The sequence below is a fragment of the Talpa occidentalis genome, unplaced genomic scaffold (assembly GCF_014898055.3).
Source record: "Talpa occidentalis isolate TD23 unplaced genomic scaffold, MPIMG_talOcc4v2.1 talOcc4.5, whole genome shotgun sequence".
Taxonomy (NCBI): domain Eukaryota; kingdom Metazoa; phylum Chordata; class Mammalia; order Eulipotyphla; family Talpidae; genus Talpa; species Talpa occidentalis.
Window position 1 is genome coordinate 110,160,235 of NW_023604861.1, and position 16,412 is coordinate 110,176,646.

General features: G+C 36.0%; 1 long non-coding RNA gene across 1 annotated transcript in view; it reads left to right on the forward strand.

Annotated features, from left to right (window-relative positions):
• LOC119259322 (uncharacterized) overlaps positions 1 to 15,004 on the forward strand; it is a 56,383-nt gene extending 41,379 nt beyond the window's left edge. Inside the window, exons 3-6 of the long non-coding RNA XR_005128428.2 lie at positions 12,561 to 12,702; positions 13,678 to 13,703; positions 14,183 to 14,217; positions 14,969 to 15,004. This is a non-coding gene — a long non-coding RNA (uncharacterized LOC119259322). The remainder of the gene's footprint in view (positions 1 to 12,560; positions 12,703 to 13,677; positions 13,704 to 14,182; positions 14,218 to 14,968) is intronic.
• Positions 15,005 to 16,412: the final 1,408 nt, after the last annotated feature.

Consider the following 16,412-nt stretch of genomic DNA (forward strand, 5'->3'; position numbering starts at 1 on the left):
GTCTTTTACTGTCTTATCCCTTTTCTAATAAACCTGCTCTTTAAATATAACTACAGTCTCTGTTTCGTGGAGGAACTTGCCGCGGGTCACCAAAATGGGAGCTCTGGTGAAACCTTTCCCAGAGTGAACCCAAGGACCCAGCACTCCAAAAACCTCATCATCTTTACCAGATATCTGGAAATCTTTGATTATCTGTTCTGGTTTTAAAGTGAGGAACTAATTTTCTGGGGTGTTGGAAATGTTGCATCTCCTATACAAATGCATAGGTGTGCATTTGCTAAAAGTGTTCAAACTGCACATTTAAGATCTGTGCATAAATTATACCTCAAAAAAAATCTATTAAATATAAAAACACTATAATGTTTGAGCATGTGTGTGGGACTTACCAATCCAGATACTTACCTTTGGGACATAACGGTAGACCATTTGTTGGTATAGCACCTAGTCCTCAATGGGGCCTGGCATTCCCCAGTGCTGTCACCCTCTTCTACCTCTGTAGGAGATAAATTCCCTGACTCTTCTAGGGTAAAGGAGGACAGTTACACAGCAGTGTGGAATGGGGAAAAAAAGTTCTAAGTACCTATCTGCTTCTCAGAAAGCTTTCACCCAATCTTCTTATTTTAGCATGATCCTCCTTCACCCCAGTGCCAGTATTACCTGATACAACAAGTTCTTAAACCTTTTGAAGAGCCTGTCATGTATAATAGTTTGTTTCTCTTGCTTTTTTTTTTTTAGACTTATTTATTTATACAAGAACTGGGGTACAGGCCAGATGCACGGGAGGATGAGAGGATTCACCAGAGACAGAGCAGGGAACAGAACAGGCAGACTGACCAAATACACTGCTGAGGGAAGCAGCGGCAAGACAGGAGAGGTCTGCTGCACCATGTGGGATTCTTGCCAGCCGGCCAGGATCAAACCCATGCTGCAGAGGCTGCAGACAGCTTCACAGTGTGGCACTCAATCGCCTGTGCCACCAGGGAGGCCCAGTTATGTCTTTTTTAAAAAATAAATCTTTTTGTTGTTCTTTTTGTAGGCCTTTAAAAGGAAGCAAATTTGGGTGTGTGTATTCAATTTCCTATCTTAACTTACAAGTCAAGAAATCAGAAACGTACTTTTTAACTCTAGCTTCCACAGTACAGGAAAGCCCTCTGTAAGGAGTTTGAAATAGGTGCTAAAAGTGACTCACAATGTCATCACAGTCCACCCCTTCAACCACTCAACATCTAAATATACTCTCTACATGTACTTAAATTTCTAAACTCAATAGCATTTTGAACATGCTTTCACCTAACAGAACACAATGATCTTTTAAACAAATGAAAACATGCTTAGTATCCTTCTGAAAGGGAAAATTTTAAAGTTTCCCTCCTTGGACCCTTCTTGGGGTACTATTCATTCTTTTAGTTCAGTAACTGTCTCTCCTGGATATTTTATGCACTACATACTAAATTATATATATTTATATAAAGGAGTAAGAAAGTTTTGGGGAGAAGAGGTGAAGTGGGTACTAGTTATTATTTATAATATGTGTATGTTAGCAAGAAAGTATGGGTGATTGTTATAGCCCATGTTTCTGCAACTTGTCATGTGGCCACAGTTTGTATTTATAATTTCCTTCCTTTATATCAATAGTTCACCTATTTAGGGTTCATTTGGTCTGTTCATTCATTTAGTAGCAGGACTATACATTTTAAAATGGCAATAAGAAATTTTTAAATGGGTCCTTCCTTATCCTTTGTTATTTTCAAAATATTTATCTTTAGCCTTTTGGTATATAGTGGTAGTTTTGATATCATTGATTCTTAGGAAAAAAGAAATGAAAAACAGGGGCTTCTGTTGCACTTTTCTGTGTAGATGAGAGTCCAGATGAAAATTAGAGTTGAACACTTTTAGAAAGTTAAAGAAAATGGGTTCATTTACTGATGGAAATAAGATGTAAATGACTTGGATTGAAGGCAAGCAAGTGATAAAATCCAAGTTGTGAAACCTTGATCCAGAGATAGTCAGCAGGGGTAATTAAAAGCAGAATTATGGAAGTCCTCAAAAAGGCTGTTTTGGAAGTTAATAAAATTTGTTTTGATATCTTCCTTCCTTCCTCATCAGCCTCAGCTTTCCATTTTCTCTCTGGCCTATTTTACATTTGTATAAACTCTGCTAAAATATAACTATGTCTGATATCTCATCTGGTAAAAGATTGGTATAACCCCTTCAAGAAATATTTATATTTCAGTAGAATATTCATTAAAAATGAAAAATTTTAGAAATTAAAGAATGTAACTTTACTGATAGAGTAGAGAATGGTGGGCTTAATCTGTCTCTCCCCCACCTGATTTTGAGTAATTTCCATTGACCTGTAAAACCATTCCACTAATTTGATCTATAATATAGATTATAATTAGTGATGAGCTGTCTTCTACCATCTGGTCCACATTCAGACCTTATTGTCATAGGAGTTCAAAGGTGGCTTTTTCAATTTGTATTTCTATTATTATCAAATCCAGAATATGTGTGTGGGGGGTGACGGGGTGTTCATATCATCCAAACTAAGCAGCCTATTTCATCACATAGGTTTTATTTCAGACTATCCAACTATCTTCCAAATTCATTACTGATTTGACTCAGAGTCAATTGTAATGTTCCCTGTTCCTTCATCTGGCAATTTCAAAACACTTCTTGGTGCTGTTTTCACATTGGAAAACTTCAGCAAGTTTGACTTGAGAAATTGGTGCATTTTAGGTATAAAAATACCTGCACTAACCCTGGGAACTTTCCAGGTGAGGAACAGGCAATTATTAAGTAGACTCCAGGGCCTAGAGAAAGGAGTAATAATGATGACTTTAGATATGCTTTAGGGGAAGAAAATGGAAGAGTGTTTAATGCTCCTTGGGAAAATTAAAATGCACACTAACGTCTGCCTTGGGCAAGCCTAAAGGATGCCCCCAGCCCTTAGATTCAGAATCCAGTAATTCGGAGTTTGTAATCTTTTGTTTTAGTCTTTGTGTTAACCATGAGGATAAGATTTATTTAAAAAAAGGACTAAAATGAGTTTTTGTAGGGAAATAATGAAACTATTTTAGAGAATGAACTCTTGACAGAAACAATTGACATGCTAATTGAAATAAATGCCACTTACCTGTTAATTATAACAGGCCTGGAAGGCCCTTCCCTTGAAATGTTTTATTAGCTTTAAAAGTAGTTACTCTCAGTGCTCACAATTAATTATGTCATGCATCTACAGCTGAATTTATAACTTATATACCTACTCCAGTCCCCCAACAAGCAGTTCAAAAAGCAGGATTTCACTTAGAGGTATTAAATGAGACCATATGCCACAGAGCCCAGTCTGAAAAAAAACCTTGATCCTTGCTCAGGAAAAGAGTCTGGTGATAGCAGTAAAAAACTCTAAATAGGAAGGAAGCAAATGACTTAGGTAAAGTATTTGGATAGTCTGTCAAATAACAAACCAGAGGAAATTGTAGGGTGGGTCAGGAAAAAGGTTAACTGAAAAGACCTTCAAAGCAGATGTAAACAACCCTGTAGGAATGAGTATACTTGTGGGTTTGGGTTGCCATGAACTGAGTGTCTAATGAATGTGAGAAAATGGACAGTCTAAGAATTTAAAAGACCAGGGCAATAGATGATTTGGAAGCTTCTGGTCATTTTGTAATTTTTAAAGCTTGCAGAGAAGGTTGACCCAGAGAAACTGAATAGAGGCATCTGGAGCAGGTTAACACGAGAACTTGCAGTTAGGATGGAGACATATTAACATTAGCCTAACTGAATAATGGGATGAGAACCAACCCTATAGAGTGATTTTGTCAGTAAATACTCCCTAAAATCTAAGTTTAAAAGCATTTTATACTACAATTTAAAGAAATTATACCAATTCAGCTTGAAAGTATACCTGTTAGCACTTTTAAATAGTGGTTTTAATAGAAGTGGTAAGGTAAAAAACTAAACAAAACAAAATCATGGTAATTGCTGTATGTATCTAGGTGGGTGCTTTGCCATAGTTGCACAAACATGTGGGTGTCCAGCCTTAAGCTCTGTGTTGAATTGGCAAGGCCGAGAAGAGACTGAGGAAACCAGAGCTCTTTCTTATTAAAACTTTTACTAAAGAAATAAGTTTAATAAGTAAATCAGGGGAAAGGTAGGCAGAAAAGCATTCCTTCTGTTTTTGCTCACTTTTCCTACAGTCTCTACTTACTTCTGTTATGGAAACAACTACTGATAGTACTGGAAATTAACGTTATGTTAATTGTATTAAAAAATTTCAATGTGTGATTTTCCATTTGGAATGTTTTATTTTGGTCCTGAAACTTTATTTATATCAGCCTTTTTGTTCATTTGTTCATAAGTGCCTTTCCCCTTGCTGGGCTAAAATCTCCTGGTGGGTAAATTTACATCCCTTCAGCGCTCAAGATGCTTTACCCGTCCCTTCTCTATAAATCGGTTATGGATGTCTTTGGATAGTGCTTTGATGCTGCCTGTCCTGGAGGCATAGTTTTGGGATTAGAAAATGTTGGAAGGTAGCCAGTATCTCAAATAGAAAAAAAAAAAAAATCCCACATCTAAAATAGTCACTTAGACATTATCTTAGTTAAATCAGAATTCTTGAACCATTCTCAAGAAATTACAAGGAAAATGCATAGGTAAATACGTCTTTAGGGGCCCATGCCAAGGTGCAGATGAAAAGGTCTTCTTTGTGCACTGTCCCACCACCATCTCATTTCTATGGTTTCTGTTAACTAATGCCACACACCTGGAATTCAATACCCCCCCTCCCACCCCCGGTCTGTGTGTTTGGGAAGCATTCTAGTAACACCACTGTCTCTAGAACCTGCAGAAATTAAATGCATTTCAAAAACAGCTCATGAATAAATATAATCATATACTCTTTTGACTGAATCATTTTCAACTTAAAAGTAGAACAATGATGCCAATAAGGAAAGATGATCCCAGTGTTCTGTAACAGTGTAAATCAGGTCAAGCACAAATCTGAAGGGTTTGAATGGCTTTCAAGAATTCTAGTGAATAATCCTGGAAGAAGTCAGGGATACCTGGAACTCCAAAGATTTTTTTTTTCAGGTAAACAGAACTGTAGAGTTGATAATAGTGATAAATACAGGTCAGAGCTCCTGACTTCTTGGATCCATGCTGAATGGTATACTTGGTGTCTTCTATTGATGCCAGGTGAACCTGATTGCATGTCTATTACAATAAAAATGATAGTAATTTGATTTTCTCTTTCTGTATCCAGAATGACTATTTAAACTGCAATATTTGGAAGTGAAGTGATAAAGTTAGTGAGTCCTTTCAATATTTCCTTTTTTTAATTGCCCTTGCTTGTGAAGCCCCTTACTCCCCAATACCAACACTTAATTACTTCAGCAAGAGCCTTATAATTGCCCCAAGTTATTCCCATCAGTCTTGCTATTCCTTGATACATTAAGAGTTGTCTTCGAGCACTATTCTCAAGTCATTTCCCCAATAGGAAATATAGATACTATAATCTATTAGAGTGATTTTCAAAGTGTGGTCCCTGGACCAACAGTATCAAAATCAATTGGAATGTCTTAGAAATGTAATTTTTTTGTCCTCACCACAGGCATACAAAATCAGAAACTCTGAAGATGGACCCCAGAAATGTATGGTTTCATAAGCCCTCCAGGGGATTCGAGAACTACCAGCCTATTAGATCAAGTGGATTTTTCTATCTTTCAGGATTCTCAGTCTACAGACTCTGATCTATCAATTCAGTTCTAGTGGTATTTAGTAGATACTTAACTCGGTGTTAAAGAGTTACATTTGCTTTCTGACAAGCTTGACCCCTAATTTGTCAATCTTTGTATTGCATAGTGAATTCATTTGTTGACAATATCAAGGAATAAGGTATACCATGTATATGAAAGGAAATCCCATATGACCAAGACATTCTTTTATAAACCAAAATGCTAAGAGCTATAAATATTTTTGCCTGAAGGGCCTCCCCGGTGGCGCAGCGGTTGAGCGCTGGGTTGCGAAGCTGCCCGCGGCCTCTGCGGCGCCGGTTCGATCCCCAGCTGCTCCCCGGCCACCGGAGGAGGGTCCCACATGGCGCGCAGACCTCTCCTGCCGCCCGCTGCTCCCCTCAGCAGTGTACTTCGGTCCTTCTGCCTGCTCTGCTCCCCGCTCTGGCTCTGGTGAATTCTCTCACCCTCCCGCGCTTCTGACTGTACCCAGTGCATGTATAAACAAAACAAACAAACAAACAAATAAATAAATAAAACATGCCTCTATAAAAAAAAAAAAAAATTTTTGCCTGAAGCATACCTATGTAAATTATCTTTGTTGGGAAACAAATTATCCCAAAACTTAGGGGCTTAAAACAACAAATACTTATTATTTTAGAGTTTCTGTAGATCAGGAATAAAGGTGCAGCTTAACTGAGTGCCCTGTTCTGAAAGGCTAGTACAAGGCATCAGTCAAGGGGTGCTGTTGATTCGTTTGCTTTCAGGCTCACTCAGCAGTTGTTGGCAGATTCAGTTCCTTTTGGGATATTGTCTGAAGGCTTCAGTTCCTCAGTGCACATTGGCCAGGGGCCTCCCTCAATTTCTTGCCCCAAGGGCCTCTCCACAGGGAGTTCAAAAAATGGTAGTAGACTTCCCTTAGGGTGAGCAAACAAGAGCAAGAAAGGGGAAGCGACAGAAGCCACTGTCTTTCTAACCTAATCTTGGATGTGATATGCCATCATCTTTGCTGTATTATATTTGTTAGAAGCAAATCACTAGTTCTACCTGCCTCATAAAATACTGGATCTGTTCTTAAGAGTCTATGCTAAATACCTACATTCTAAGGTAGGTTTTTTGTTTTGTTTTTTTTTCCTGGAAAACAATTTAAAATTTTCTGCTATTCATTACTTTTTTGTAAAACTCCCAAAGGGATTGTGAGGTATCAGGCCTATGGATGAGCATTTGAGATACACCAATTTAAAGTTGTGCTTCTTGATATTTTAGTGTCCATAGAGTTACCTAGAAACCTGTTAACAATATCTATTCCAGCCTTTAACCCAAGAAAGTCTATTTCAGAAGCTGTAGGTGTTGACCTGATGCCTCTCCAGTGACACTTCACAGCTTTACATCCTTTTTTAGCCACTGGCCTGGTGATCAACCGGTTCTTTGGCTTCCACGGCTTCATGCAGGTGTGATGTTTATAGAAACATTTACTGGGACTGTGTTCCCCTTCTGGAATCTCATTTCCTGTTCCAGAACTTCTCTGAAGATTAGGGCAAAGGATACCTACAAAACCATCAGCATTCACCCATCCCCAACACTTTTCTTGGTGTATACTCATGTATTCACTATAATTTTTTGTTTGAATAGTGAAATTTGGTATATATTTTTGCAGGCTTTATACAGATATTTTGATTTCTAGAATTCAGATGGTAAGAGACATTCACTCTTTTGAATAATAATCCTAGGTACCTCTGTATCCAGGTATACCTATAGCCCCCTTGGATTTTGTTTTCTTCACTTTTCTGTTCTTCCAAAATAATCCCTTTAGCTATTCATTGCATCATGTGGTCTTGTTAGTTATATCTTCATAAATCTTTTGTTGAAGAGAGAAAACAGAAAATCATTTAAGATAAATGGACTGCTTGCATATTTATTCAAACCAAGCCCTGGCATCAATATTACAGATGGGCTTTACTTTAGTAAATGCCAAACAGTGGAACTTACTCAACTAGATCCACTGGAAGTAGAGTTTGGAGAAGGGAATTGAAGATCATTTGTATGCCAAACAGTATTTACTTTATAAGGAGATTCATGTCAGAGTTTTCTCTTAGTAATTATTGTCCTTGGGAAATGCTTCTTTCACAGATGTTCAGAATTATATTTCTTAGTGAATTTTGGCACATTTCTCTGCTGTGGACTGCTAGTGCTATAACAGCATTCATTTTCACGTTTCTCCTTACTAATGTAATCGTGCTTTTGTTTAGGGTAGCCATAAACTCAGCTGAAAAATTTAGGGGTGGTCCTGTCCCAACTAATGAATTACAAATGGGAAATGCTGGGTGATCCTTCTGGGAAACTCTTTAAAAAGAGGCAAACTAAGCTGGCAAATTAAGTTTTACCTTCTGATCTTTCCCATCTTTCTACCTGAGTTTCCACCTACCATCTGGTAACTGTGAAGCAACAACATGAGGAACAAAGCCTGTGGTGAAGCCCGAGTGCTGCCTGTCTGCAAGCACTATGGTGCCATACTAGCTCTGGGGCCACTGGATTTGTATTTTCTGATTCATGAGAAAAATAAACCCCCTAGTCTTAAAGCCATTACTTAGTTTTTCTGACTCTTACATGCAACAACCAAGCCTATCTCCTCATCTAATCCCCTAAATCCTTTACTTGAGATTTTAGATTCCCTTTCAGATCTTCTACAGTTGTAGTACTCCTTTTATTTTTAAAAAGTACTAATTTATCTATAAACATATTTTGTGTTAAACTAATTCGGTAAGAAAAGAAAATAATTTACTACAAAACCCATAATATTATCATTTTAAGGTGAAGCAAACCTGTAGTATATATGCACAATGGAATATTATTCCGCTATTTAAAAAAGATGAAATCTTGCCGTTTGCAAGAAGAATGAACAGAGAGAGAATTATGCTTAGTGAAATAAGTCAGGCAGAGAAAGACAAACACTGTAAGATTTCACTCATAATGTGGTATATAAAAAAAGACAAACAAATAGATAAATTAATTAAACAAACCAAAAAGGCTTTTAGTTATAAGTCAAACTAGTGATTACCAGAAGGGAGGTGGGGAAGGGGACAGGAAATCTAGGGAAGAGGGGCCAATCATATAATGAGGAATAATTCTGGACTTTTAGTGGTTAGCTTAATGTAGTATATACACATGTACATGTTGACTCTCAACAATGAACACCTGAAACTTAATGTTATAATGCAATGTTACTTTGATTTTAAAAAATAATGAAACGAAACAAACCTAAGATTACCTATTTATTTGAACATTATATCATTCCCTAAAAATTATGTTATTTGTAAACTTATTTGCTTGTTTATTACATGTGTTCTTTATTGACTAAAGCTCCACAAGGCAAAGGTCAACTCATGTTCTTTACAATATCATCATTACCTAAAAAATGCCTGCCACATAATAGGTACATGATAAATGTTTAATCAATGAATGAACATAATTATCTAAATTCATCTAATGAAGAAACTGAATCTCAGAGAGATCATTGTAATATAGCACCACAAATCTACTCAATCATTTGTGAATTATAAAAATGACTATTTCATATGTATGGTTCAACCTAAAAGTGGCAAGATGAAGATGAGAATAAAAATCTAGTTATTAACTCAGTGTTCTTCTTATAGCAATACTGACTACTGGTTATGATTCAAATTGCAAAATGAGTCTTCATTTAAAAAATAATTTATTATATATGTCACATATTACAGCTTGTACAGCTTTTATTTGAAATAGGATCTAATTAATAAAAAATGTTACTTATATTCAATCTTAAAGGGAGGAAGGGAATTTAAAATTACTTAAGAGTTGGGCACTTAATATGTGTCATTACACTTAATAGTTCCTTACAATAGTTCCATTTCAAAGATGATAAAATTGTACATTAGTTGGGCTAAGTAGGTTTATATGAAGCTTTCCAACTACTAAGTGGTAAAATGGATCTAAGGCTGGGTGTACCTCATTTTAAAGCCTTCCTAGTGGACCAAATGCTACTTTGTCAATTATAATTGGAAAAGCACTTGATTAATGTAAATTATTACATTACCTACATCTTGCATTTAGCTCATCAACCTCAGCAGCATAGAGATGTTTATATCTAGTAAGAAACATTCCTGCTACCTTTAGAATGAATCTGCATTTTGCCTGTAGACAAGTGCTTCTGGTTAGGAAATATTCAAAGTTAGAACTTGAAATATTATAAGGCAAGATATTTGAAATTTTTCTCCAGTTATTGTTCGTGCATCAAATCTACAGTTTCTTGACCACATAAGATGTGTACACTCTACACACTTGAATTAGTTAGCCAGTGGTTTAGAAAAAAGGGGAAGTGTGAATTCAGAAAAGCAGTTGCCCCTAAGCTAGTCCTGATATCAGACCGTCCCAAAATAAACTTAGTCCAAGATTGTTTATATTCCTATGAATTGGTTGATACTTTTTGAAACTCCTTCACTTTTGCAGTGATTATATTAAATCACCTCTTTGTTTCTTTAAGATTAAACTATCAGTGATTTTAAACCTATTTTTGGTAGAAACTACACCTATTTTTCAAATGGAATCTTATGTTGAACATTAATATGTAAATAAGATAAGAAAAAAAAACCAGCAAGGGCTGAAATGGGGACCAGGAGGCACATCAACTGGGCTCCAGCTTGAGCATGGAGAGGAAGATGCGGAAGCCTTCCGCAAAACCTTCACATTAAGACCCTCTCTAAGGCCCCTTGCAAGCTGAAAAGTCTATGAACCAATGGCTCTGTTGGGTTTGTGTTGGTTATCTTATTGCCATGAAAACTAGTTTTATTCAACAAGGGAAAAATAACCATAACTATCTTTCTCTGGGAACATCTGGTGTGGAAATTAAAACATTTTAGTTCTAGTCCCTGATGGGCCACTATTTAGGTCTGTTACCTTGGACACTGTTTGCCCATCTATGAACTGAGAATAAAGCATTCCCTACTTACTTTATTTTTAAATGCTTTTTTGTGAGGTTAAAAATTCCCTTTGACAAAAATAAAATTAGGATACCATTGTAAAGAAGTATTGTGTTCAGAAAGATATATGACAAGAAGTGTGGATATTGAATTTTCATTCTAAAGTTGCTACTGTAAGGTTGTTACAGGGCAGGGAGAGGGGCAACCCAGACCCCACAAGCCTGCCTGCTCTAAATAGGTTCTGCTATCTACCACATCAACACAAAGCATATGAGTCTTTAATGGGAAGAAACTTTAATACAATTAGTAAACAATATAGGAAAGGCAAAGAATATAGTTTCTAAATCAAGCACCCAAATTTACCCATCCCCTCATGGGTAAAAGTACACCCAAGCAGGACTGGCCCAGAGCAAGGCCCCAAAGCCTGCCACAAGTCTAAAGCATCTTCCAGTGAGGACCCACAAAAAAGGATCAGAAACAACCAGACAAGTCTGGGAGGAAAAGAGCAAAATCAAAATCAAGACAAAAACCGCCATTGTTATCTCCCCGCGGGTCTCTCACCCACATCTGTGTCACCCAGTCCACGACCAAAAGGCAAGCACAGTTTCTTCATGTATCTCTCAGCTCCATGTGCCTCCTCCAGGTCTCCTTCTGGCTCTCCATCCTGCTTCCTTCCTTCCTCAGTCTCCTCTGCAGCTTATTCTTCTCCCTGCTCATCTCCATCCTCCTTTGGGTAGTGCAGGAAACCTGGAAATTCCCCCTTTCCTGGGGGCCACTCTGTTACAAGGTCACTACCTCTGTTCATAATTATAATAAAATTAAAAGGTTAAAATATAAGTTCAATTATGTCTGGGTAGAGAGGAAGTCATTTGTGCTTATTTGGGTATGGTCACAATTTTTTTTCCAGAAGGGGGAGAATTCCTTTGTGGAAAAAACTTGTTTTTTTACAAAATTGACATGCTTAACCAAAATAATACATTATCCTTTTTAAAATACAGAAATAAAAAAATCAATTCTACCTTTTAGACCCACAATAAGTGGCATTTGTTGAAAATCTTTCAAAACATTCTATATGCAAGATGAAAATGAAAATTGTACTACCCATGTTCTTTTAAAACAAAAAATAATAACTTCAATTTTGCATTTAAAAGTTGTAAAGGAAATTGGTGAAACTACAAGTATTGTTCCTAAATTATTTTCATAAAAATGTTATGACAACATATTTACTCTTCCACCATACTCTAAATTTTTGTACTTACAATCTGTTCTGAAACCTTAATTCCCACAGTTATTTAATATTAGCTTTGTATTTAACTAAACTAAAATTTCTTTATGAATTCTTTTATAATAACTTCCCTATTCATATATTATTTTAATTTGACTTTTGCTGGCTGAGCTTCATCATCTAATTTTCTTCTTCCCAAGCTTGAGAAAGCCTGATCCTTTTCTATATATCTGAGGTACAGCTGCCTGGCATAATCACTTAGAGTTAAGTTTGACTGACTCTCCTTTCCCCAATGCACATACACACAGGAGACTAACAAATGGAAGTTTATTGTTCCCCTACATAATAAAAGTTCAGAGCTTCCATAATGGACCTGCAACATTCCAGTTCACTACTCTACCATTTCTTAAATAGTCCATGTCCTCATGGTCCAAGAAGGCTGCTAAAGTGCCAGCCATCATATATGTATTTCATGCAGCACATTGAACAAAGGAGTCAAGGATAGGCCACTACCTTTAATGAGACTTCTCTGAAGTAGCATGCTACAGTTCTACTTATTTTTCATGAGCCAAAATTTAATTGCAAGGCTATGAGGCATATAATCTATGAGCTGATGACAATTGTCTAACTTTGGTTCTTTGTGTTAAGAAAGAAGAGAAAGGACATGGAGAAGTAACCAGCAGCCTTTGCCTGTCACGTCTGGATATGGAATTTGTAGTCCATCTTTCTCAAAATAGCTTATCACTATCACCATGGAGATGTCTGAAGTTACCCTACATCTTTCTTCCTTGTAAGTAATCTACCTTTTCTGCTTGGATTCTCATGTGTTTAACTCTATTCTTGAAGGTGAGTAATTTCTATAGGATATATCTTGGGCTCTCCCAAATACATGGTATCTTTTTTTGATCTACAATATTTATTTCAAGAAACATTTCTTCTATTATATATCTTTAAATATTATTTCTATAATACCTTTAATTTTTCAAGCAGTTGACTCTTGTTTGCAGAGCTTTATAATATTTTTGTATTTTTGTTTATTTATTCTGTCTTTATCTCCAATCTGTTTCTCAGATATTTTTCTCTAATTTTTTTTTTTATCTCTAATCTGTTCTGCATAATTTTTATCATAATCCGCCCCCCCCAAATTTTTGGTTGTTTCTAATATAGCATTCATTTCTGAGATGTTTTATTTTCTTTTTTTCTCTTTTTCTACCAATTTATCTTTATCTTCTTTTATTGTGTTTTTAAAACTCCTATAATATTCTTTGAGATATAAATTTTAGAGCAGCCATTTACATTTAATACATTTTTCTCCTGATCATTATTAGTTATTTCTAAATAATATAATAGACATCTAAAAATCTAACATGAAAACTAAGTCCTTAACAACAATCTATATCTAACTATGTGACTTTCTCGTTGCGCCCAATGCCTCCCCAATTGCAAAATATCATCCTGGTATTTCTTTTTACATCATGTTATTGTATCACTGTATGTTCCTTATATAGAGTATATGTGTAATAGATATTAATGGATTATACATGTTCTTTATGTTGTTTTTTTAAGCAATAAATAGGATACAATGTTGTATGTAAGGGACTTACTTTTTTTAATATAAGTACCTTATTAAATACATGATTTGTAAATATTTTTCCCATTCTGTGGATTGTCTTTTCAGTTTCTTCATAATAACAGTTATAGCACAAATGTTTTTAATTTTGATGAATTCAAATTTCTTTTTTGTTGTTGTCTTTTCTTCATTTAGCCATTGCCTAACTCAAGGTCACAAAGGTGAATATTTACACCTATGTTTTCTTCTGAGACCTTTATAATTTTAGCCCTTAAATTAAGGATAATGGTACACTTTGTGTTAATTTTTGTGTATTTTATGAGAATTTGGTTTAACTTCATTCTTTGTATGTGGAAATCTAGTTGTTCTAGGACCATTTGCTAAATAGACTATTTATATTACCCATTGGATTTCCATGATACTCTCGTTGAGAATCAATTAATCATAAGTATATGTGTATATTAACTTTCAATTCTTTTTAAAAATTTTTTATTAATTAAATTTTTATTGTTACATCTTGAAGTCCCCATATATCTCCCATCACTGTATCACCCACAAACCATCACCATATTCCCTTGTGTTCATCCCGCCCTTCTTTTGCACCCCATCCCATCCCCTTCTTTGCTGTATGACTCAGTTCTATGGTCAGCTTGCTATTAACTTTGAATTCTAATTCACTGATCTATATACCTTTCCTTAGACCAATACTGCGGTGTATGATTACTGTGACTCCAAGTAAGTTTTGTTGTTTGTTTATTTTTTTGCACAGAACTAAGAAAAGCAGGCCAGAGTGAAACAGTATTGAAAATCCTCTGATCATAGAATGGCCTAAGAGCTATAATATATCTTTAGTTGATAATTATTATTATAAATTGCAAATACTTTGTAAAAATTTACTATATATGAAACATTGTGCCAAGTGGTTTCTATCAAGTCTGCTATCTCATTTAATTCTTAAAATAACTATATGAGGGAAAAAGCTAACCCAATTTTACATGCACAAGGAAGAAAACAATGAAAAGTTAAGGTATTTGCAATTACTTACAGCTGTGTCTTTCCCCATCCCTATTCCTCTCTGACACTTTCTCCTTCCCCCTCTCTCTTAATCTCAGAAGTTTTCCTTTACTAGTGTCCAACAGTTTTGTAAATATTTTGTTTTGTTGAATTGTCCACTATGTAAACATACAATATTTGTCTTTGCATTTTGATTTGCTTTACCATACACAATTCCCTGACTCCTTTTGTTTTGCTATAAATGGTAACGTTTTATCTTTTCTTAGGCTAAATGGTATTATATTTTTCAAATATGTCACATCTTTTTTATTTAGTCCTCTACCAGTGGGTACTTAGGTTATTTCCTATTATTAAAAATGCTGCAATAAACAATGTAAAGCATATGATTTTTTGAGTTAACAGTTTCATGTTTGGATAATGGGACTGCTGGTCATAAAGCATTGCCATTTTTTGTTTTTAAAAATAAACCCAGATGGGCCTCCCCTGTGGCGCAATGGTTGAGCACTGGGTTGTGAAGCTACCCGCAGCCTCTGCAGTGCCGGTTCGATCCCCGGCTGCTCCCCGGCCACCAGAGGAGGGTCCCATATGGCGCGCAGACCTCTCCTGCCGCCTGCTGCTCCCCTCAGCAGTGTACTTCGGTCCTTCTGCCTGCTCTGCTCCCCGCTCTGGCTCTGGTGAATTCTCTCACCCTCCCGCGCTTCTGACTGTACCCAGTGCTTGTATAAAATAAAATAAATAAATAAATCTTAAAAAAAAAAAAAAAAAAAAATGGGTAGAATTTAAAAAAAAAAAATAAAAAAAATAAATAAATAAACCCAGATGACTTTCCAAAACCTTAATGTCTTTCTATTTTGGTAACAGAGAGTGTTAGAGTTGGAAGAAACCTCAAAGATCATCTAGTCATACATACCCACTTACCTATAAATGAGGAAATAGAGCCCCAGAGAGGAAAAAGGAGTTTATCAAGATCACAGCTGTGATCTGTTTGAACAATTTTATAACTATTGCAGGCGCTTCAGGAACAAGTCTGAGAGAGACTGATGGCCTTGCATCTTGGATTCAGGACACTGCAGTGCAACAGTTATAGGCAGGGAGAATGAGCATGATTATATCACATTGAGAGAAATATTGAGACTATTGGTCTGGTAGGAAAGAACAATAAAGGATGTACTCTTCTGTGATGGTGTTGAGTATAGTGTATTTGAAATTAAAAGAGTAAATCTGTGCTCTTTAAGATAGTCATTGTGCTGAGAGGTGTATCTTTCAGAAAGGGAAACAGAAAGAGATGAAGGGGTCTTAGTGGGGTGGCATGGGTAGCAGAGTTGAAATAGAAATTTTTCCTTCTCTGTCCCAACCTGAACTCCTTTTTCTTTCTCTCTCCCTATCTGTTAAGTCTTGTTTGTGAAATAATAGTCAATAGTATTTACTGAATGCTTTCTCTTTCTATTAATAAATAGTATTTACTGAATCCTCTACCTAGATTGCCTCATTCAAACCTCACATCAACTTTATGAGCTAGGAGCTACTATTATCATCATTTTACAGACAAGTACATTGGGCAAAAAAAAAATATTGGGCAAAGAATAAGTGAGTAGTGAGTTATAAAATGTCACTCTTCAACTTGACATGTCTTCAGGAACAAGAAATAAGAACCTGAGTATTTATTCTTAAAAATTTTGCTGTCTTATCAGTGTAAAAAAGTAACAACAATGCAAACACAACAAAGCAAAAACGGACAATTATAAATCAGAGACTGCAGGGGAGGAGTAGGGAGAGGGATCAGAGGGAGGGAGGGAGGCGCACAGGGGACTGAGGTGATGGTGCACAGGTGCATTGGTGAAGGAAACTCTATGGGGACTATACCTGAGGGGGTGGGGGGAACAAATATTGTTTAAAAATGAAAAATGATGTAAAAA